Raw genomic sequence first — 24,681 nt, 5'->3', positions numbered from 1 at the left:
TGTGGATAATGGTATGGAAGCTCCTCAAAACTTAACAATAGAACTACCAAAAAAAAAAAAAAAAGAACTACCTTACAATTCAGCAACCACACTACAAGGTTTTTACTGAAAGAATACAAAAATATTAGTTTAGAGGGATCCATGAATCCTATGTTTATAGCAGCATTATGTACAATAACCAAATTATGTAAACAACCCAAGTGTTCATTGTTTGATGAATGGATAAAAGATGTGGTGTGTGTGTGTGTGTGTGTGTGTGTGATGGAATATTACTCAGCCATAAAAAGAATGAAATTTTGTAATTTGCAAAGACATGGATAGAGCTAGGGAGTATAATGCTAAGTGAAGTAAGTCAGGCAGAGAAAGAGAAATACCATATTATTTCATTCATATGTGGAATTTAAGAAACAGAACAAAAGAGCAAAGGGAAAAAGAAAGAGAGAAACCAATAAAGAGACTCTTAACTACAGAGAAGAAACTAAAGATTACCAGAAGGGAGGTGAGTGGTTGGATGGGTGAAATAGGTAATGGGATTGAGGAGTGCACTTGAGATTAGCACATGGTGTTGTATGGAAGTGTTGAATCACTACATTGTACATCTGAATCTAATATAACACTATATGTTAATTAACTTGAATTTAAATAAAAACTTTTTTAAAAGCAGTAGATATGACAGATTCAGGGTCCCAGTTCATCTAGGAAGGGAGCAGAATATAATGAAAACCTTTATTTATTTGTGTCTCAAACTTTTCAGCAGGTGAGGCTAGGAGGAGAAAATATAAATAGATTTCTTGGGAAGCTGATAAAATTGTTCAGGAAAAATCACCTTTCTGGACAAGATGAGCCTTGAAATAAACATGGCAGACACAAGAAAGAAAGATCTTGCTTCATATACCAATACCCCATGCGGAAATTCAGAGAAAGGAGAGAACTAGAGGCCAGGAACTGGAAGAAAGAAGACTTCATTGCAACAAAGATCAGTCAGCTAATGAGGCAATTCTGTGGGGGCAGGCTACATGCAAACTCAGAGAGCCCCAAAGAACTACTGGAAGTTTTAAGGTATAAATTTATGACAGATAAGAAAAAATTAGAAGCATAAGATAGATAAAGGGATGCTTCTCTGATAACGTTGTGTGTTGGGTATTAAATTCCAAAAACCAGCAAATTTGGAGCTAGAAACTTCAGGTTCAGAATTAACTTTATTAAACTTGCTAATATAATTTCAAAATTATACCACTCTCTGTTTTACCCCAATATATTGACTCTAGTTTAGTTACCAATATCAAGGAAGAAATGACGGGTTTTCAATTTCAATTAAACAGTCACAACTATAAAGCTTCCACTTTGGGCCATTACAAAGTAACTGACATTTGACCTACTCTCCTATCAACAACAAATACACATTGGGCAAAATATATGTGGCAACATTTTCAGGTGATTAATAATAGGCAGTATAGTACTGTAATCCTTGAGAGAAAGAAAATACAAAAAGTAAACCCCACAATCACCCAGATTTTTGTCTATGAATACTCTCTTAACTAGCAGTGGAAAGCAGAGTCCAAGCAGAAAATCAGCCTTAAAGAGCCAGATATTGGAGCCAAAGAGATTGGACTTTATAGAATTGAATGGTAGAGAAAACAAACCTGTGAAAAAGGGTGGCATCAGATATCTGCATGTCCTAGGGTAACAGCTGAGCTGCACACAGGCAGTGCTTGAGTCTGCTAGGCTTACTAGAGATTGTATGTTATGAAGTTGATTGCTAAATGGAGATACCATAGGTTATGTAGTGCTAAAATATATTAAGATTCTGGCCTAGCCATAGAGGAGAGATCCCACTGAACACCTCAGGCATTCATTTCAGAATCCCACACCTCAGGAATAAGGACCATGCTCTCTGTGTCAGTAAAGAACAGAAAATTAAAGACGCACTCTAACAGAATAAAACTAAACCAAACAGGACCTAAAGTATCTACCAGTAATTAAGAAGGTTTTCAAAACAAAACTGGACGTCCTTTAAAAGAAAATGACATAATAGAGACGCTACACAATTTACCACTTATGATATTCAGTTTACAAAATAAAATAATCCTAGTCATCCAAAAGGGCAGAAAAATGTGCCCCACAGTCAAGAAAACCAGTAGTCACGAGAAACAAAACAAGAGAAGGTATGGCTGTTGGAATTAGCAGCCAAGGAATTTTTTTTAAGATTTTATTTATTTATTCATGAGAGACACAGACAGAGGCAGAGACACAGGCAGAGGGAGGAGCAGGCTCCTTGCAGGGAGCCCGATGTGGGACTCGATCCTGTGACTCCAGGATCACGCCCCGAGCCAAAGGCAGATGCTCAACAGCTGAGCCACCCAGGTGTCCCAGCAGACAAGGAATTTAAAACAAGTGTTATAAATATATTTTTAAAGCCTAAGGGAAAATTATGGTTATATTGAGTGAATAGATGGGAAATTTCAGCAGATAAATCCAAATTATAAATAGAAACCAAATATTTTGTAAGTGAAAAGCACAATATCCAACATGAAAAAAAATCATTGGATGAAATTAACAGCAAAATGGAGACTGCAGAATAAAGGATTGTTGAAGCTAGATCAATAAAATTCTTCATCTGAAAGAAAGATGGGGGATAGACTAAAATAATTGAGTTTCAATGACATGTGGAACAATATCCAACATGTGGTTGGAACTGGAGACAGAGAAAGAAAATGGTATTTAAAGAAAGCATGGCTAAAATTTCCCCTTCTTATCTAAGATATCTGAACTCCAAATGGGATGAATGCAAAGAAAACTGTATTTGTGCACATCATAGTCAAACTGCTGCCTTCTCATTAGAAACAATGGAGGCTATGATTCAATGAAATGGTATATTTAAAGTGATGAAAAAAAAAACAAAACACGAATTAAACATCTAGGGAAAACATCCTTCAAAACAGGGCAAAATCAAGACATTTTCAGATAAGAAAAAGTTTGGGGAATTTGTTGCTAGCAAACCTGCACTAAAAGAAATACTAAAGGAACTTCTTTCAGCTGAAGTGAAATGACATTAGACAGAAACTCAAATTTATAAGGAGTTACCAAAAAATGACAAACAAGTAGGCAAGTATAAAAAGTCCATATATTTTTTATATTGAATTTCTTAGACAACTATTTAAAGCAAAAATAATATCCTGCATTATGGGTTTTATTATATTTATGTAAATGTGAAATAATAATAATAATATAAAGATGGAGAAGATGGAATTTTGCTGTTGAAAGGTTCTCAGATTTTATATTAAGAACTACAATGCTATTCTGATTATATAATGATAAATTAAGTATGCATATTATATTTCTAAATCATTGGTTCACATCCAGGGATGATTTTGCCTCTCAGGGGTCATTGGACAATGTATGGAGACATGTTCATTGTCAAAACTGGAAGGAAATGCTACTGGTATATAGTAAGTACCAGCTAGAGATGCTGCTAAACATTCTACAATGCACAGGACAGCCCCCACAACAGATAAGTCAATAGTGCTGAGGTTGAGAAATTCTCTATATTTTAAAGAAAGATTTGTTTATTTATTTTAGAGAGAGAGAGAGAGAGCATGAGTGAGAGAGGCAGAGGGAGACAGAGAGAAAATCTCAAACAGACTCTGCTGAGTACAGAGCCCCACGTGGGGCCTGATCTCACCACCTGGAGATTATGACGGGAGCTGAAATCAAAAGTTGGATGCTCAACCAACTTCACCACCCAGGTGCCCCAAGAAATTCTGCTCTAAAACAAACACAAAAAATGCAAAGAGGTATTTTACAGGACTTAAAATGGAATAATACAAAATATTTGTTAATCTAAAAGAAGTCAGGAAGGGAGCAATAGAGGAACAAAAAGTGAATAGGACAATTCGAAAACAAATAGCAAGATGGTAGGCTCAAACCAAATTTTGTCAATAAGTACATTAAATGTAAATTAATTCAACACTCCAAATAGAAGGCAGAAAATTACAGACTACATAAAAAAAGCAAGACTCAACTACAGGTACTCTAAAGAAACACATTTTATATACAGAGATAGGCTGAAAATAAAAGAATGGCAAAGGTATATCACACACAGACAGTAAGCATCAGAAAGCTGATGTAGCTATATCAATATCTGACAGAAGAAACTTCAAAACATGGTACATTAACAAAAATAAGGAAGATTATTCAAAATGATAAGGTCAACTCACCAGAAGGACATACATAAGAAGCTCTTAAATAACATTGTTTTAAAATGCATAGACTCAGAACTGACAAAATAAAGAGGTAAAGAGACAAATTCACAGTTATAGGTGGAGAATTTAAGACCTCTTTTTCAGGAGTTAATAGACCAATTAGACAAAAAAAAAAAAATCCCAGGAGGGATATAGAAGATTTGAATAAGACCATCAATGAACTTTACCTAATTAATATTTATAGAATATTGTACCCCATAAGTACAGCATACACTTTATTTTTCAAGTGTCTGTGAAATATTCACCAAGACAGGCCATAACAATGAGTCTTAATTTATTTCAAAAGACCTAAATCCTACATTGTATATTCTCTGATTATAATAGAAGAAAATTAGAAATGAATAACAACATGACATCTGGAAAGCCCTTAAATATTAGGAAATTAAACAACACGTTTTAAAATAAAGTGTCGGAAAAAAAAATAAAATAAAATAAAGTGTCGGTCAAAAAAGAAATCTCAAGGGAAATTAGAAGTTATTTAGAACTTATTGAAAGTTAAAATATACCAAATTTTGTGGCATACTATCAAAATAGTATCCAGTGGAGAATTCATTGTTTTAAATGCTTATATTTAAAGTGGGAAAAGTTTAAAACCAAGTTGAAAGTTTCCTTCCTAAAAAAGCTAAAATAAGAAGAGTAAATTAAATAGAAAATAAATCAAAGGAAGGGAATGGGTGACGGGCACTTAGGGGGGCACTTGACGGGATGAGCACTGGGTGTTATTCTGTATGTTGGCAAATTGAACACCAATAAAAAATAAATTTATTATTTAAAAAACAAAGGAAGGAAATCATAAAGATAAGGAAAAATCAATAAAATAGAAAACAGATAAGCAACAGAATATTAACAAAGCTAAAAGTTGATTCTTTCAATAAATAAAATTGAAAAATTGTAGGAGAATCATCAAGAAAAATAGAAACACAAATTATTAATACCATGAATGAAAAAAAAAGGATATCACTAAAAATATCATAGACGTTAAGAGGCTACTATACCAATATTATGTACAAATTCATTCCAATAAATTCAACATTTTTGATAAAATAGACAAATTTATCAAAAGAAAATTACCAAAATTAACAAGAAAAGAAACAGAAAATCTGAATTTTACTATATCTATTAAAAACGAATAGGGTGCCTGGGTGGCTCAATTGGTTAAGCATCTGCCTTTGGCTCAGGTCATGATCTCAGGGTCCGTATCGATCCCCATGTTGGGCTCCCTGCTCAAGAGGGAGCCTGCTTCTTCCTCTCCCCACTGCTCATGCTTTCTCTTGCTCTCTCTCTCTCTCTCTCCAATAAATAGATGAAATCTTTAAAAAAATTAAATTCCTAATACAAATTCTTCACACGAAACCCTCCAGGCCCATATTGCTTTACCAATGAATTATATCAAACATTTAAGGATGAAATATTACCAATACTTTGTAAATTATTTCAGAAAATAAAAGTAGGGAGAACACCTCTCAACTTGGTTTTATGAGACCAGCAAAATCCCAATATCAAAACTTGACAAAGACAGTAAAAGAAGCTTACAGATCAATATGTGTTATGAACTTAGATGCAAAATTCCTTTACAAAACAGTAGTAAGTTAAAGCCAGCAATATATAAAAAGGACAATACACCATAACCAGGTAGGATTTATCTAAAGAATGTAAGGCTAGTTTAATGTTTAAAATCAATCAATGTAATTAACCATTGACAGAATAAGGGAGAAAAAACATAATATTATCTCAATAGGTGAAGAAAAGTATTTGGCAAAAATTGTATATCCATTCATGGTAGAAACTCAGAAAACTAGTAATAAAAGGGAACTTCCTCAACTTGAGTTAAGGGCATCTACAAAAAAGCCTACAATTAGCATCACCCCTAATGGTAAAATACTGACTGTGTTTCCCTAAGTTTGGGAACAAATCAAAGATGTCCTTTTATCACCTCTATTCAACAATGTACTAAAGTTCCAGCCTAGTGTGATAAGGCAATAAAACAAGGTATACCAATTGGAAAGAAAAGGAAAACTATTTTATTTGCAGACAATGTGATTTTTACATTGAAAATCTTAAGGATCTAAAAACAACTACTAGAACTACTTAGTGGATTTATCAAGGATAGAGAATACAAGGTCAGTATAAAAATTCAATTTGATTTTTAAATGCTTGCAGCAAGTAACTGAATGATGAAATTTGAAAATTTAATTTGTAGTAGTGTCAAAAACATAGACATGAAAAAAATATTATTTTTTTTATTATTTTTAATATAATATATAATATATATTATATATAATATATATTATATATGTCTATGTATACATAGACACTTCTTAGTACATTTAACAAATATTAGAATATGTGAAATATACTAAAATATTGCTGGAAGAAAATATTAATATAAAAAATATAATATAAAAAATATAAAAGGCCTAAATAAGTGGAACAATATACCATGGTAAATGGATTGTAAAACTCAATATTGTTAGGATGCTGATTATCTTCAAATCAATAGAGATTTGGTAGAACCCCAATCATATCTGTAGTAGGTTTTTTAAAATAGAATTTGACAAATTGATTCTAAAATTTATTTAAAAATGCAAGAGACCAGGAATAGTCAAAATGATCTTGAAAAAGACAAAAAGCTGGTCCACTTGCATTGCCTAACTTCAAGACTTACTATAAAGCTACATTAATTAATATGATGCCATACTGGCGTGAAAGTAGACAACTAGGTGAATGGAGGAGAATAACAAATGCAGAAGTAGATCCATGCTTATAAGGTCAATTTTAATATAGGCACTAAAGCAATTCAACAGGGAAAGGAAATTCCTTTTCAACATAAACTTTTGACCAACTGGATATTCATGTGGAAAATAATGAACATTGACATCATGTACAAACATAAACTTAAGTTGTGTAATAGATGTGAATGCAAAAGCTAAAACCATAAAACATCTAGAAGAAAGCTACTAGAGAATATCTTTGCTATCTAGGTGTAGACAAAGATTTCTTAAATAGGGGACAGAAACCAATAAACATAAAATAAAAATTGATAAATTAGACTTCATCAAAATTTAAAACTTCTGCTTATTAAAGTAGACAATTGAGAAAATTTAAGGTAAACCATAGACTGGAGGATAGTATTCACAATACAGATACCTGACAAAGGGTTTGTAGTAAAGATACATAAAGAATGCTTTTAATGCAATAATATAAAGGCAATAAACTCAATTTAAAGTGATAAAAATACTTGAACAGACACTTAAGAAAAGAGGACATGGTAATGCCCAATAAACACATAGAAAAGTGCTCAAATTATTAGTAATCCAGAAAATAGAAAAGAAAACCACAATGAGGTATTAAAACAAGTATTCTATCATTATAATGGCTAAAATTAAATTGACTGGCAACGCCAAATTTTATCAAGGATATGGAGGAGCTCATATGTTGCTGGCAAAATGGAAATGATACAATCACTTTGGAGAACTGTTTAACAAACTTTTAGACAGCTAACTATACATCTACTATGTGATCCAGCAACCCCACTCCTATATATTTACCTGAGAAAAATGAAAACATAACTCCACAAAAACATTCATATAAGAATGTTTATAGTTGTTTTATCATTATGTCCTCAAACCAGAAACAACTTAAACTGAGTGGAATACCCCTTAGCAATAAAAAAATAGTGAATAGCTGATACATAAAACAGCATGAATAAGCCTCAAAACCATTATGTTGTATGAAAAAATAACACATTCTTCATGTTGAGAACAGATAACATTAGTCAATGATGATAAAAATCATGATAGTGATTGTCTATGGGAATGCAGAAATTGGTTGAAAAGGGCATGAGGGAATTTTCTAAAGTGATGGAAATGTCCTGTATTTTGATTGAGGCATTGGTTACAGGTATGTGTACATTTGTCAAAAATAATCAAATTGCACCCTTAATATCTATGCATTTCACTGTGTGTAAATTTTACATATATTTAAAAATTTCTAAAGGTAAATTATTTTGGGGTCATATATGACCAATCCTGCAAGCCAGGTTAATGAGTTTGGACTTTATCCTGCATGTAACAGTCCTTCAATAGTGATTTTTAAAAAGATTTTATTTATTTATTTATTTGAGCGAGAGAGGGAGAACAAGGGCACGCAAGAGAGCGAGCACCAGTGGTGGGAGAGGCAGAGAGAGGGAGAAGCAGGCTTCCCATTGAACAGGGAGCCCAATGCAGGGCTTAATCCCAGGACACCGGGATCATGACCTGAGTTGAAGGCGGAGGCTTAACTGACTGAGCCACCCAGGTGCCCCTTACTAGAGATTTTTAACCAGGAACTGAATATATTTATTTTTTAAGGAATTACATTTCTGACAAAACTGTAAACGACAGATTGGAAAGGGGAGTATCTGGAGGCTATTGCAAGTCTAGGCAGTAAGTGATGAGGCATGAAACTAGGGCAGTGAAAGTGGGTGTGAGGGAGTTAACAGATGGGAGAAATATCAGAGTCAATATCAAGGGAAATGTGTGCTGGGGTTGGAAAGAGATAAAGAGTTGAAGGTAGTTGCTATTTGCGAAGGTAGAGACCATAGGTATGTTTTTTATTGGGGAAAGGGAATGAAGGGTTAAGGGGGCAGGAAATAGGTTCAGTTATAAATGAGGTCAAGCTGCCTGCAGGACATCTATGTGGAGTTATCCAATCTTCACTTGGAAGTACGGATATGGATCATTCGAGAGTGACCAGGGTGGGAATCAGGGGAGAGATAAAGATTAGAAGGCCTGAGAAAATAAGCAGAGGGAGAGATAAGAGGCTAAAAGGCAGTGCTACACCAAGGATCTCAGACATGATAGCTTACATCAAGCTTAAGAGTCAGAGCAAATGTGTAAAGCTTCTAAACACCAAAATATGACCTGCTCACTTACATAAACCCTAAATGCCCTTATGTTTTAATCCTACAGACTTCCATCATACTGACAACATGTAAGAGGGACAAAGGAGGGTAGGTTTCATGACAACTAACTGGTGCCAGTTCTCAATACCCTGTCAGGAACCATCTTTGCTTGAAGGAATTTAGTAGAGGTCACAATACAGGGCAATGCAAGTGGCACATTTAACCAGTTTTGGGAGCTTGGAGCTGAAAATTGCAGAATTCTAAGTGGTAGGTAGCATTCTGTGACTCTTCTAATTTAGGGACATGTTACTAGACATTTGAATATCAGGTGAAAACTCACATAAAATCTTCCTGTTCCTCCTTCTGTTGATGGTTGTGGCAGCAGGTGGTGGTGGTGAGTCCTTAAAGTGACACTGATGATGGCATTGGCTGAATGTGTCCCTGAGTTCCCCAAGGCTTTCAAGTAGCCACTCTCCTCAGGACTTTAGGTTGATGAAGCATACAAAAGACAGAATATAAAGAATAGCTAACTTTAGGATAAAACCAGGGGAGAGGATTTAGTGAAGCTTAGAGAGAAGGGATAGGAGAAAAATGAGGAAAGAAAAGCAGCCAAGGGCTAAGAAAGAGAATCAACAAGGAGTGTGCTCAACAATATTGAATGCTGCCACGAGGTCAGCAGGATGATTACTTGTAATTGGCAATTAGTTGAAAATTAGCTTGTCATCAGAGAGAATTTTTAAAATTATTATTGAAGTATAATTGACAATGTTATATTAGTTTCAGGTATAAAATATATTGATTTGACAATTTTGTATGTTATTCAATGCTCACCATGGTAAGTGTAGTTACCACCTGTCACCATACATTATTATAATATTATTTATTTTCTGAAAGATTCATTTATTTATTTTAGAAAGAGAGAGAGAGAGCACATGAGTGAGGGGGAGGTGCAGAAGGAGAAAGAGAGAGAGAGAGAGAGAGAGAGAGAGAGAGAGAGAGAAAAGCAGACTCCCTGCTGAGCACAGAACCTGATGTGGAACTCCATCTCATGATCCTGAGATCATGACCTGAGCCAAAACCAAGAGTCAGATGCTTAACCGACTAAGCCACCCAGGTGCCCCAACAATAATATTGACTACATTCTCTATGCTGTACTTTGCAGGACTTGTTTATTTTATAGCTGGAAACTTATACCCCTAAATCCCCTTTATCTTTTCCACTCATCCCTCTACTCAACTCCCCAAGTGAATTAAGGGCCATTTCTCATGGAGTTATGAAAGCCAAATTGCAGGGAGCTGAAGAGTAGAATAATAAATTGTAGGCATCAAATATACCTTTATTTTGAAAAAGTTATGGGAAAAAAAATGTGTGTGAAGAGGTGGGGGGCAGTAGGTTGCAGAAGAACCAGAAATCAGGAACATTTATTTAGGCAATGAAACATTTATTTAAGCATGCTTGGTGGGTAAGGGAAAGGGTCAAATGGAAAAAGAGGCAGAAACTGGAGAAAGGATAAATAGAAGTGAGGTAAGTAGAGAGCAAGAGAAAGGATCTGAGAGCCAACATACAGTCTGTCCCCAACATTCCAAGTATACCATGAATCAGGACCAGGGGAAACTCTCTTGGCAAGTTTCTCAACTTTCCTACCCTCCTTTCTCTCTAGGCTACGCTTACAACTCCCTGCTGCTCAGTTTTCCCAGGGAGTCCACATATATTCCCAAACTCAACATGCTCAGAAGTCAACAATTCTTTCTTTCCAGAACTTCTTTTCTGTCATGCTTCTCTTATTTCATCTAACCACACCTTCTTCTCTGTACTGGTAAATAAGGCCCTGCATCTGTATGTGGCACATCAGGAGTATTCAAGGTTAGTAGGAAGATACACAGGATTTCAGTTAGATCATAAGTATTCCATAGCTCCTAGGGACCAGGCTCTCTAATTTATCCACCTGGACTTTAATGACTCCCAAGGAGCCTGTTTCCAATAGTCTGGAGCCTAGATCTTCTCCTATGGAGCTTTATAATTAATGAAGACCTCAGTCTAACTCTTTCCAGAAGCTGGCATCTTTCCCACTGACCTGAGTTGTCTTGAAAATGCAATCCGTCTAGATCTTGGGTGATTCTTAAAAGGCCTGAGTGCCCATCCACTCCACCAGTGGAATGATTAACTTGGCAAAATTACGAGCAGATAAATCCACATATCTCTTATCCCTGTTACCCTTGGTTCACCTCCCAAATATATGAAGCCGCAAGTCTTCTGACCATCCTATGCCATATTCACATTTCCAGAATTCTCTGTGCCTTCTCACTCCCATTCCAAACTCTCACTGATTCCTACTCTCCAAAAAATTTCCCCTGAACTCCAGGAACTCCCTTTTCTATGGTTACAAACTTCTCATATTCTCATCCTCTTCTTGGAGATTCTCTCCATCTCCTTGTTGAAAGAGAGCCAGGGCTCTCCCCAAAGACTTGGCTTCACCTAAAACCCTCTCGCAGGAGGAATATTCTTTTTCCATACCTCTTCTGTTCCCCTTGCTACTTTCAGGACATTGTTTTTTCATCTTCTTGGATAGAAACAACCCATTGATGTTCATACCACCACCTCATTATGGAAGATTGAAACTCAGCCTTGTTTTCAGCTATTCTGCATCCTCATTTATTTATTTTACATGGAAAAATAACTTTTACACAAAAAGCCTTTAGACATGTTCTTAATTTTAAAAGAATTTGCATCATCTTTTCTGCTAGCTAAGTAATTAAAGCTAGATCAGTACAGTCATAGTAAGCAGGTTAATTATCCCAAGAATGATGAGTAAATTTAATCTCCAGTGGTTATCAGTGTTAAATGCAACCTCCATAGATTACAGAAATTCAATCACCATAGTTTACAATTTTAAGTCAACAAATCCTCCTTTCTGTGCAAACATCTTAACAAATGTAATTTCTGAAAATAAACATTGATGATCTCAAAGTTACAAGTCAATAGTTTTTAGAACTACTTTTTAAAAATCTGTGTCAGAGAAAACTTCTCTGACATTTTTAGTAATTAGAACTAGACAGAAGTTTTTCATGATAAGAATCTATTGCATAAATACATTTTTAACTCAAGCTTTGTGCTAGCTGGTATGTAATTCTTCCCCAACCTTGATCATTCCCTATCTAAATAAAAGGTAAGGGCTAACATAGTGCATTGTTGCACAAATTACTTGTGTCCGCAGCTTCTTTTCTTAATGTTTTCCATTAAGAGGTTCTAAGGACTTAGAAAATAATTTTATGTAGCCTGAATCAAGTTAATGCAACAAGAATTCATTTTCATTTCCAGAGGGTAAACTACTCTTCCCCCTTCCTCATTGCTGTCATTTACCAGACCCCTGGTCCTCCCCTTAATCCACTTAAGACATTTCTTGTGTATCCAAACATCTGCCATTATCCTGAATACTACATCAGCCACAAACATGCAGTGTTATAGGCTGAATTATGTTCACCCAAAATTCATATGTTGAAGTCCTAACCCCCAGTACTTCAAAATGTGACTGTATTAGAAAATAGGATCTTTAAAGACATATGTAAGGTTAAACGAGGGCAGTAGGATGAGCTCTAATCCAATATGACTGGTGCCCTTATAAAAAGAAGAGATTAGGACATAGAAACACATAGAAAGAAAATTATGTGAAGTCACAGGGACAAGACAGCTATCTACGAGCAAAGGAGAGAAGTCTCAGAAGAAGCCAACTTTGCTGACACCTTAATTTCAGACTTCTAGCCTCCAAGATCATGAGAAAATATATTTCTGTGATTTAACCCACCCAGTGTTAGCAGTTTGTTGTGTAAGCCCTAGCAAACTAATACACACAGTTTTTACAATGTGCCAGGAATTGTCCTAGGTGCTTTATCGCTGTTAACTCATTTAATCCTTACAGCATCTCTGAAATTGGCAGATGAGGAAAGTGAGGTACAGGGAAATGAAATAACTTGCCAATCCTATATAGTTTAGCAGAGTCAGAAGCCAATTGTCCAGTTGATATCAGGGTGTCCAATTTCAGTAAAGAACTTCTTGACAATCATTCTTGGATCCTGCAAAGAACTGGATATGCTATTAACCTTTATTTAGATGGAGAAGCACAAAGGGTAGAGACTATATAAGTACCCACTGTATTCTGCTCTGTTGAGTGACATCAATACTCTTTTTTTTAAAAGATTTTATTTATTTATTCATGACAGACACACACACAGAGAGAGGTAGAGACACAGGCAGAGGGAGAAGCAGGCTCCATGCAGGGAGCCCGATGTGGGACTGGATCCCAGGTCTCCAGGATCACACCTCAGGCCGAAGGTGGCGCTAAAACGCTGAGCCACTGGGGCTGCCCCATATAGATATTTAGCCCCTCAATTTCATGACCTTCAGTCCACCTCTGGCTACTTTCCTATTACTCTTCTCCTATTCAGGGCCAAAGAACTTTAAAATGTCCTAGAATGCCTCTATTTACTTCAGGATTATGCTTTAATCCACGGTGATGGTGATGTGGTTCCTATGCCTACAGTTGTCTCTGAAGCAGCTACTACTAAGGTTATTTGCAACCTCTTTTTGCTCATACAATGAAAAGCCTTCATTTTATTTGTTTTTTTTTTTTTTGTAATTTACAATAGGTACTATATACACATAAAACAATATTTTAAAAGTTCAAAAAGGCAGAGTAAAAAGGAAGTCCCTGTTTCCAACCCATGTTTTCCAGTTTGGCTCCCTTTTCAAGAAGCAACAGCTATTAGCTAGAGGGTTTTTTTTTGTTGTTGTTGTTGTTGTTGTTGTTTTCCTTCTAGAGACATTTTATCCAGAATTGAGTAAAATAGTCTTCAAGTATTTTTAAATTTTAATTATTTATTTGAGAGAGAGAGAGAGAGAGAGAGAGAGAGGCAGAGACACAGGAGGAGGGAGAAGCAGGCTCCATGCTGGGAGCCCGACACGGGACTCGATCCCGGGACTCCAGGATCGCGCCCTGGACCAAAGGCAGGCGCTAAACCGCTGAGCCACCCAGGGATCCCCTAAATTTTTATTATTTATTTATTTTTTTTTCCTAAATATTTTTTTTTAATTTTTATTTATTTATGATAGTCACAGAGAGAGAGAGAGAGAGAGAGGCAGAGGGAGAAGCAGGCTCCATGCACCGGGAGCCCGATGTGGGATTTGATCCCGGGTCTCCAGGATCGCGCCCTGGGCCAAAGGCAGGCGCCAAACCGCTGCGCCACCCAGGGATCCCTCCTAAATATTTTTAAATCATAAACTGGAACATATGAAAAACAGTGTTCTGCTCTTCTGACATTTTCATATAATGAGATGGTAGAGATCATTCCATATCAGTACATAGAGAGCTCACTCATTCCTTTGAACAACTGCATAGTATTCTATTAATTTTATGACATGGATGTATCAAAATTATTTAACCTATCTTCTATAGCACTTACTTAGTTTCAGTATTCACAATCAATGCTGTAATACATTTCCTCAAACATACATGTCAAGAATATGCTGCATTGGGGCACCTGGGTGGCTCATTTGGTTGTGTCCAACTCTTGATTTTGGCTCAGGTCACGATCTCAGGATTATGGGATTGAGTCCGCATAGGGTTCTGTGCTCAGTGGGGAATCTGTTTGAGGCTCTCCTTCTCCCTCTGCCCCTCCCCTCCCCCATGCTCCTTTACTCTCTCTCTCTCTCAAAATAATAAATCTTAAAAAAAATTTTTCCCATACATAGTAGGAAATAGTGTGAGGCAAACAAGGTGTCTAGGGCACAAACTAAGGAGATGCTCACTCTCAGGTTCATGCAAATGCGGAATCAACACTTGTATGATCCTTAGTGTGCATGCATGAAAAGATAATCATCACAGTATGTATGTCCTGGTAATTGTTTGCAACCTCCCCCCTTCTTTTTACTATCTTAAATATCTTCTTAAAACTATTTTGTTGTTGTTTGCTTTAAGCAATAAGCACTTTTGAGATTAAGGAGAAAATGAGAAATTTAGATTCCTAGGAACTGAATGTTATGTAACTCTAGGTGAGTCATTGTTCTGTAGTAAAGGAGGAGGAGAGTCTCAAAGCTTATTACAGCCTGTCGAGAGTGGCAATAGGTGAAGATGATAATACAATTCCTTTTCCCCTTTCCATTTGTGAGAAAAGGAACATATTGTGATATGATATGGCATATAATTTGAAATAATTTAATTCTTGAGTATGGGTTTGCTAAAGAACGCTGAGTATACATTTACTAATTAGCATATTATGTCATGTGGTTTCATAATGTTGTATGTTAAGGATATCTTTCAATTTCCCTGCATTGTTTTTGAACACTACAGGTTCTATGATTAATAGTGAAAGCTGAAATAGAAAATAATTGTCCTAAAATATCTCATGGGATTTTGAGAATAGAGCTTACATTCTGTTTGGCTATGATCAAAACAGTATCAAGTTGAAAACTATGGGGTTGAATACAAATCATTAGTACAGTTTCTGGAATTTGTCTTTATTTTATAGGTTTGGACTAAAGGTAAGCATTTATGCTGCTGTTTTATTTTCTTAGATACCAGAATGACCAAAATTTGGACAAGTTGTCATAAGAGGTGATGTCCATGCAGGGAGCCTGATGTGGGACTTGATCCTGGAACTCCAGGATCACGCCCTGAGCCAAAGGCAGATGCTCAACCAGTGAGCCACCCAGGAGTCCCTATTTGTGCTTTTTATGAAAATATGGTATCTAAAATACAAATAGCAAGGAGTTAATATATAATAATTAACTATTATCTATCATAAAATATTTGGTATAAGTTTATACCTTGAACACCTTTTGATATTTTTATCACTAATCATTAGCTACTAAAATCCATTGCTTAATTTTATCCTGGTTCTCTCTCCAAGGCTATAAAAACTAATACAAGATGAATATTTCCTGTGAGTTAGATGGCTTCCGAGCTATATACATGCATATAACTGCTTTTTTTTTAGGATTTCCAAGATGTGTGATTTGAAAAATTTTTGCAAGTGTGTTTACTTCTTTTTAAATTCTTCTCAATTCTGCAAGTTGATCTTTCATAATTTGACTTATTATAAATAATTTTGTATCTTTCTTATTTCATGAATACACTGTCTTATTTCTCTAAGGATATTTTTGACAGCTTGCTGGCTGAATTTTTATTCTATTTGAATAGTATATGCTTTTTTCAGGTTGCACTTTTTCATTTGTTAGTTTTGGTCTATCTCTTTAATATTCAAATTCTCTTTTATTTTTAAAAATATTCTTTTATCTTTTCATGTAAGATTTTGGCCTTTAGTTTTAAATTCTTAAGCTATCTGGAACTGATTGTGGACAGGAAATCCAATTTTATTATTTTTCCATATGGGCATTAAACTGTCTTAGCACATTTTTTCAGCTTTATTGAGGTATAATTGACAGATAAAAATTATATAAATATTTAAGGTCTATAACTTGATGTTCTAATTTCTATATTCAAATTCTTTTCGGAATTGAGTAAACTTTTATTGTCTACTGATTTTCAAGATAGGAGACTAAAAAGCCACCTGGGAGGAGATCTGTTTTTAAAAATTATTTAATAGCTTGTTTCAGAGCCATTCTAAAGAGAGAAGCTAGAAAACTGGATGAAACATTTTTTAAAAAATATCGGAGTTACCAAAACAGCAAGGGTATGCAGAGTTAATATCCCAGAGAAAAAAGAAGTCCAAGAAGAAGAAGTAGAGTTGTGGCAGTTTGGGGGACAAAAAGTAGGGATTAGTATATGCAATAGAGTTATAGCCCCAGTAAATACTCTTGGTTTTCAGTTCTAACCCCAAAGGGCTACTTAAGAGTTGGAGTGAACCAGTAATAGATCAGATCTCACAAAGTAAGAAGTTTACTTTGAATCATCTGAATCTTTGATAGGATTAAAGTGGTCTTTTTTTTATACTGACTGACTGCCAGAAGCAAGAATAAATACTCTTTGGAGAAATACAACATTATCTAGAGCCTCAAATTATCTCTATAATTTTCATAGACAGTGTCTAGCATGCAATGAAAAATAACCAGTCATGTACACAACATAAATTGACCAGAGAACAATAGAAAAATAAATACCCAGGAAAATTTGAAGAAAGTAGTTAACCAGGCATTGATATTAAAATAGTTGATTAATATTTTTAAGAATTTAAATGACAACATGGATTTTAACAGGGAACTGGAAAATATGAAATATTATCAAATTGAAATTCAAGAAATTTAAAATAAAATTTCTGAAATTAAGAAATCAACAATGATTTAATAGCATATTAGACACAATTGAAAATAGAACAACAAATTAGAAGATAGATGAGAAGAAAATACTCAGGCTAAAGCATGGATGAAAATACAGACAAGAGCATTAGAGATATATGGAACACAATGAAACAGTCTGGCTTTTCATTGATTTCATTTTCAGTTAATAAAGATTACTGAAGTTCCTGAAGGAGAAGAGAAAGCAGATAGACCTGAAACAATGTTGAAAAGATAATTTTTTAAATGAATAAAAGACATCAAAGTGTATATTAAAAAACTATAAATATTCAAAGCAGGAAAAATTCAAAGAAATCATGCTGAGGCATATAATAGTAAAACTGCTGAAAACCAAAATCCATGAAAGCATAATGTTTCATGTGACTGAAAATATCATTAAAATTAAAATATACAACAAACAAGGTGAAAAAAAGGTAAATGAAGTGAAAGAGTTCCATGGTATTTTCATTTCCTGGGAAGTGGTACAACTTTTCATTAAAATTTAGTAAGTCAAAGATATATGTTATAATTTCTAGGTAGATACTACAGAGTATTAGAAAAATTGCATTGCTAAAAAGCAATAAAAGAAAGAAAATAAAAACATTCAATATTAAAGAAGGTAAGAAAGAGAAAAAAACATCAAAGATATGGGACATAAAGGAAATAATAAGAAGGATTAGACACTTAGGCTCATGTGGCCATCTTTTCTGGAAGCAGAGCCTGTTTTTGATGGAAATCTCTGATACAACTTTATTCTTTTCTTAAATTTTTAAAAAATCTCATACTGTCTCTAGAATATTAGCATAGGTACATAGTTATTAAGTTATAGTTATTTTATATTTATTGGTACTTTTTCTCTGAATACCCATCACATTCAGTTTTAAAAGAAAGTACTGGAATCTTTAATGTAAATGTAAAGAAGTATCTTTACATTTTAAATTTTTACATATTTTTATTTTTTTAAAAGATTTTATTTATCTGAGAAAGAGAGAGAGCAAGAATGGGGAGAGAGGGGCAGAGGGAGAAGTGGACTCCCCGCTGAGCCTCAGACCCTGGAATCCTGACCTGAGCCAAAGGCTCAGGCTTAACTGACCTAGCCACTCAGGTGACCCTCTTTATTTCTTAACTATATATATTTTTAAAAACTGATTTAATTTAAAAGGATTTTTTTAGGATCCAGCTGTTACCTGAAGCTGAAGGTATGCTTTTGGAGGCTTCCATGTAGGCCAACTACTCATACAATTATCCCTCATATAGTATGGATCAGATTTATCTTTTATCCTACATTCTGACATTTCTCTATTAGTATTCTATAAGCTCCAACAGAACTTGCAGAAATGGCATCCCTAATTGACTTTATATTTTTACTAGTAACCCTTAAGAGAAGTGTTTAAAATAGCTCTTTAAGATATGAAAAAATTCCTTATGGTTGTAAATATTCTAAGGAAAGAAAATGTACTCAAAAGTTATACAGATGTTTTATCATAATTATTCTGTAAAAACTGGTGTGTATAGTATGGAGTCAATAGTTTTACAATTGTTTTTCCAACATAGCTACAAAACAATGAAAACTGTTAATTGTAATAATGAACCCGAGGTGATTTTGAAGAAAAAAGTTAAAACATGTTATTTCTGGTTTTAGTACTCAATGTATTTTGTAGCAGGATAATTCTTCTAAAACTGATAACCCAGGATGTAACTATTATGCCAAATCACTTCTCAGACCACATTGAATACCATAGATTGTACTGCACTGTTTGCAGTTCTTTTTGAGGTGCTGACAATAAGGAGGTTCTTTTTTTTAACCTTGGAATCACCAATTCATAAAAAACATCTTAGTACTTTAGGATAGGACTGATATTCAGTCAGTGTACAACTAGTAGGTTTGTATTGATTGTTAAAATAGTGAAGTATACTTGCACACCAATGTTTATAGCAGCAATGTCCACAATAGCCAAACTGTGGAAGGAGCCTTAGTGTCCATCGAAAGATGAATGGATAAAGAAGATGTGGTCTATATATACAATGGAATATTACTCAGCCATTAGAAACGACAAATACCAAAAAAAAAAAAAAAAAAAAAAGACAAATACCCACCATTTGCTTCGACATGGATGGAACTGGAGGGTATTATGTTGAGTGAAGTAAGTCAATTGGAGAAGGACAATCATTATATGGTTTCACTCATACGGGGAATATAAGAAATAGTGAAAGGGATTATAGGGGAAAGGAGAGAAAATGAGTGGGAAAAATTAGAGAGGGTGACAAAACATGAGAGACTCCTAACTCTGGGAAACGAGCAAGGGGTAGTGGAAGGGGAAGTGGGAGGCGGTTGAGGTGACTGGGTGACGGGCACTGAGGGGGGCACTTGATGGGTGTTATACTAGATGTTGGCAAATCGAACTCCAATAGAAAAGTATACATATATATAAAAACATAAAATAAAATTCTGAAAAAAATAGCGAAATATTACCCTACTGGTTAGTAAGTGACCTCAGCCCAGAAATCAGCTGTTGTTCCCTCCATAACTGCCCTGGACCCATCAATCTTGACATCTTTCAGGATTCTATTCCAGAGTTTATGTTGTTACAGTAGGTAAATGTTTCTAACATCCCACCCATATAAGGATATATGTTGCTTATATATCCTATATATCTACTAATGTTGCTCAAGATAGATTGATTATAAACTATTCTTAGCCATTCAGATGGGCATATATAGCAACAGGAGGCATCTGGAAACGTCTCCCAGGGTTCTACATCTTCTCTCAGATTATAAATACACATATTCAACGTAGCTTTTTTTTTTTTACTAGTCCTCATGATTGACTTGATTATGTAGTTCATTTGCTATAAGTGGTAATTTTGGTTTAGAAAGCCATCATAATTTCTGTTCCTCCAGAAGTACAAGGATTCTGGCACAAATAGCTTATTAGGAAGGTGGTCTTGGAAAACACCAATAAAGAAGTAGGGAAGGAAAGGCAGCCAATAAAGTGGTTTTTGTTTGTTTTTGTTTTGTTTTGTTTTATCAAGCAAGATGCCATTGTGGGAAACTAGTGCTTCATTCCATTGGAGAGCTCACTTTAGAGTCATCCCACTTATGGTATTAGAGATCTGGGGAATAAATATTCTAAGTCCTGTTTGTCATGGATTGAGGACTTTTCCAAAGGGTATTAGTTCTGTAGCACTTCTGATTTGCTGTGGAATAGATAGAGCTGGCTCAAACTGCTAGAGAAAGCTCTCTGGCAAAGAGATGCAGGTGATGGTAACAGAATTAATTCAGACAGGATTGAACTAAAAGAATAAAGTCCATTAGGTGTCTGGGTGGTGCAGTCAGTTGAGCAAATGACTTGGTTTTTGGCTCAGGTTGTGATCTCGAGGTGATGGGATCAAGCCCTGTGTCAGACTCTACGCTCAGCGAGGAGTCTGCTTGAGATTCTCTCTCTCTCTGCCCCTACCTGATAAAATAAATAAATATTTTTTGAAAAGAATAAGGTCCCAAAACACCTGCTAATCTAGACTTTAGCCAAGAGATGGCTCATAGAAAACTCCTACTAGCTCTATAATGACCACTTACTTCACCTTACTCTGAAGATGAAGAAGTGTCTTGAACACTGATTAACTTAAAGGGGTGCAATTTCTCATCCAGACATATTTCCTAGGGTCTGAAGTTTTGGCAGGAAGGAAATAAATTAACTTGCATTGGAGTAATGTGTTTCTTTTAGGGGAAATCTCAACCATCATTTTGTTTTTGGATCCCCACTTCTGCTCTTCAAGAGCATTTTCTTCCTTAAAGCAGTAGTGGTCAATGGGACTAAGGATACTGCCAACTAGGAAAAAGCTTAGCTATCTCTTTCTCTTTGAATCTCTTTACTCCCTCTTGTTTCCTTTCTGTGGACAAGAGAGGAGGATAAGAAGCCTGCATCTCTTTGCTAGACAGCTAAGGAGTGGCACCACTCTGGAAAGGTCTGGAGTAAACTGTCTACACAAACTCTTTCTAGATATTGAGACATTCTCTGCTTCTAGATCTATGCTATTTTTTAATATATTGGCCATCAATTACCAAAGTTTTGATTTTGCTATGATCTTTGTGGAAAATATAGAAAGGTAAATCATTCAACCTGCTTTGACTTTAGGCCTTTGGTTGACCTTTAGCTTAGATAAAATAATATGAATAACAATTATTTTTATAATTATTATAGTGTTTATTTATTGTGCCCTAACTCTGTAGTCCAGTGGTATGTGGCTTGAATTTTTTGGCTTATTTAACCTTTATAACAGCAATCTGATGTAGCTACTATTATTATATTCATATTATAGATGATTGCTTCATTGGGTCCACCAGATTGCTCCACTGAAAGGAAAACCTTTCTCTGCAATTGCCAAGTAATTCAAGAGGAGGTATTTTGACACCATCCAAATCTCTTGTTCTCCCAATAACCCTTTATACAGTTGCTTTATTTTTTTAAAAGATTTATTTATTTATTCATGATAGAGAGAGAGAGAGAGAGAGAGGCAGAGACACAGGCAGAGGGAGAAGCAGGCTCCATGCCAGGAGCCCGACGCAGGACTGGATCCTGGGTCTCCAGGATCGCGTCCTGGGCTGAAAGCAGGTGCCAAACCGCTGAGCCACCCGGGGATCCCCTACAGTTGATTTTAACACTCTTGTACCAACCAATAATTACATTATGGTTGCAAAGGGTGCTTTTTTATTTTTGTCGGTTGTTCCACATTTATTAGCTGATATCTTTCTGTAGAAAAGAGCATTTTTTTTCCTCCACTTTTTCCTTGAGCATCACTTGGACCCCTGGATTTTTATTTATCCAGCATTGTAAAATTTATGGCCATTATTCCTTTTGATGTTCAAATTTACCAAGCAGGAACTCCTTCAAGTTGGCTCTAATGTCCTTCCAGTACTCATTGAGTGCTTTCTTGCTTTCTGGCATGGAAAAATATTTCAGGCTTGTTCCCATACTTTTCCTGCTCCAGATCTATGAGCAATCATTTCTCTAAGGAACCCTGTTTCCTTTCAGAGAGAAATGGTCTTTAGACACCAAATCTGGGCATTAGGTATGTTCACTGCTATTCAGGGTCACTGTCTCCAGACCTCTTCATTAGAAAGAGCCAGAAAAGATCTTTTTTTCAAAAAACAATGAATTCATTTTGATCTTTCCATTTTCATTATTCTGATGGATAACCAAAAGAATAACTGGATTTGCAGGTGTGCCTTCTGTGTGGTGCTCTGTGTGAACAACCTTCTCTCCTTTGGCTGCTAGAAGATGTTGCTATCTGCAATTTTATCTCTCTCCTCTAGACTTACTAACACCTTTGGTTCCAGAAAAGACTTCAGTGACTGTTTTCCAGGCTGGTTTTGTCTGCTGCTGTTCTTTGCCCCCATTTCATAGCCAAGCTAGGGCTGGATACCAAACAACACTCTGTGCCATCTCACTACATTACATTCCTAGTTGCCAAGAGAACATCATATTTCAAGGACATAGTTTGGCTATTTGAAAGATGTGGAACCTTCATTAGTTTCTAGCCAGAATTATTTTCTGTTCAAAGGCAAGATAACACCTTGTTATTTTCAAGGTTTCTTTTATAAAGCTTAACCTTCTCCAGCCTCACTTTATCTTGCTTTTGTTTTTTTTGTGGACATCTTATTTGCATTTGCAAATTCATTACCAAAAAAAAAAAAGGTTAAGTTAAATTTAAAAAATTGGGAAGTATCTATCATGTTTATGGTGTTGTGTTTATTTAAACAAGGTTTATAATTTTCACAGTAGTGATAATGGCAATTGTTTCTGCATTAGCTCATTTATAACACTTAGATCCCATTGAATTGGTAGCTTCTTTTCCTAACTTGTCCTTTCCCATGGTGGCAGTAAAAGTTGTTAGAAAATTATATGTTCTCTTTCCCTACTCTTGTGGGGTTTTTTTTCTTCTTTAGTTTGTTCAAAATATCTGGAATCCTCAAGTCCAATCCATTGCTCAGAGATCTTTTTCCATCTTCTTCTCACATGTATTCATTCCTTCATGAACCTCTTATTCTGCTTCCCATCAACTATCTCCTCTTTCTCTCTTTAGCATGGTGGTTAAGAGCATAGTTTCTGGAGATAGTTTCTAGTTATGTAGCTATAGGCAGGCTACTTCATTTTCCTGCATCTTAGGTTCCCTATCTGTAAATTGGGTATAATGATAGTACCTACCTCATAATCTTGTCATGAAGATTAACTGAACAATACGTATAAATCATAAATTGGTACTTAGCATTAAGAAAGCATCAATAAATGTGAGTATCTTTTATTATTTATTGCATACACATCATCATGAAAAAGACTTGTCTATTTGTTGCCAGGATCAAATGCCTGTCCCTTATCCTTCCACAAAGAGACTGAACAGGGTCCCCACCACCTCTATCTTTCACACAGAAGACCAAAGTGTCTGACTCAAGTAGTAACAGGTGGGAGATGTAGGTCAGGAGGAGGAGGAGGGTATACAAATGTACATTGTTCCCTCCTAGACATGTTGATTTTGTTGCCTCTCTCTGTCATGTCTTTCTGGAGGTAAGTTTGCCAGGTAAACTACAAGACACCGAGATCAATTTGAATTTTAGGTAAACAACAAACCATTTGCTGATATAGACATATTTATACTATATTGTAAATATTTTTAAGTTTCTACATATTATTATATTTTGATATCCTAAAATAAAAGTAAAGCATTTCTGGCCGGAAAGTGATTACCCATCCCTGAGCTACCTAATTCTTAGTAATAGCAAAGGGCCTAAGCTGAGCATGTTTTTGAAATGCAAACTAACTATCTAAGGGCTGTACTTTCTCTATCTGGCCTATACACCCCACAACACCATATTACTCTGCTTTATTCATCCCAAGGCCAGATGCCGGGCACTTAGGGAGCACCCGTATAGTCTAAAGCCTGATGAAATTATTCAACCCAGCCAGTTCATTCTGCCCTGACTTGCCTTTCTTGTGGAAACCACAATAAAGATAGTGACCCAAACCTTTCCTTTTCTCCTGGCTTTTGCTTCCTGACCATTCTAGTATCTTTCCCATATGACTTTGAACAGTGCGACATGCCTCCTGTCACTAGGATCTATGAGTATAATAAAATTTGTTTTTTTTACTGAGCCTCTCCTTTGTCTCTTTTTGTAGGGGCATTGACTATCTCATAAAAGAATAAAAAACATATACTAATAAATAATTTGTTGCTTATCTGAAATTCAAATTTAACC

Source organism: Canis lupus, chromosome X (genome assembly GCF_048164855.1).
Source record: "Canis lupus baileyi chromosome X, mCanLup2.hap1, whole genome shotgun sequence".
Lineage (NCBI taxonomy): Eukaryota > Metazoa > Chordata > Mammalia > Carnivora > Canidae > Canis > Canis lupus.
Note: the sequence above shows the minus strand (reverse complement) of the source record.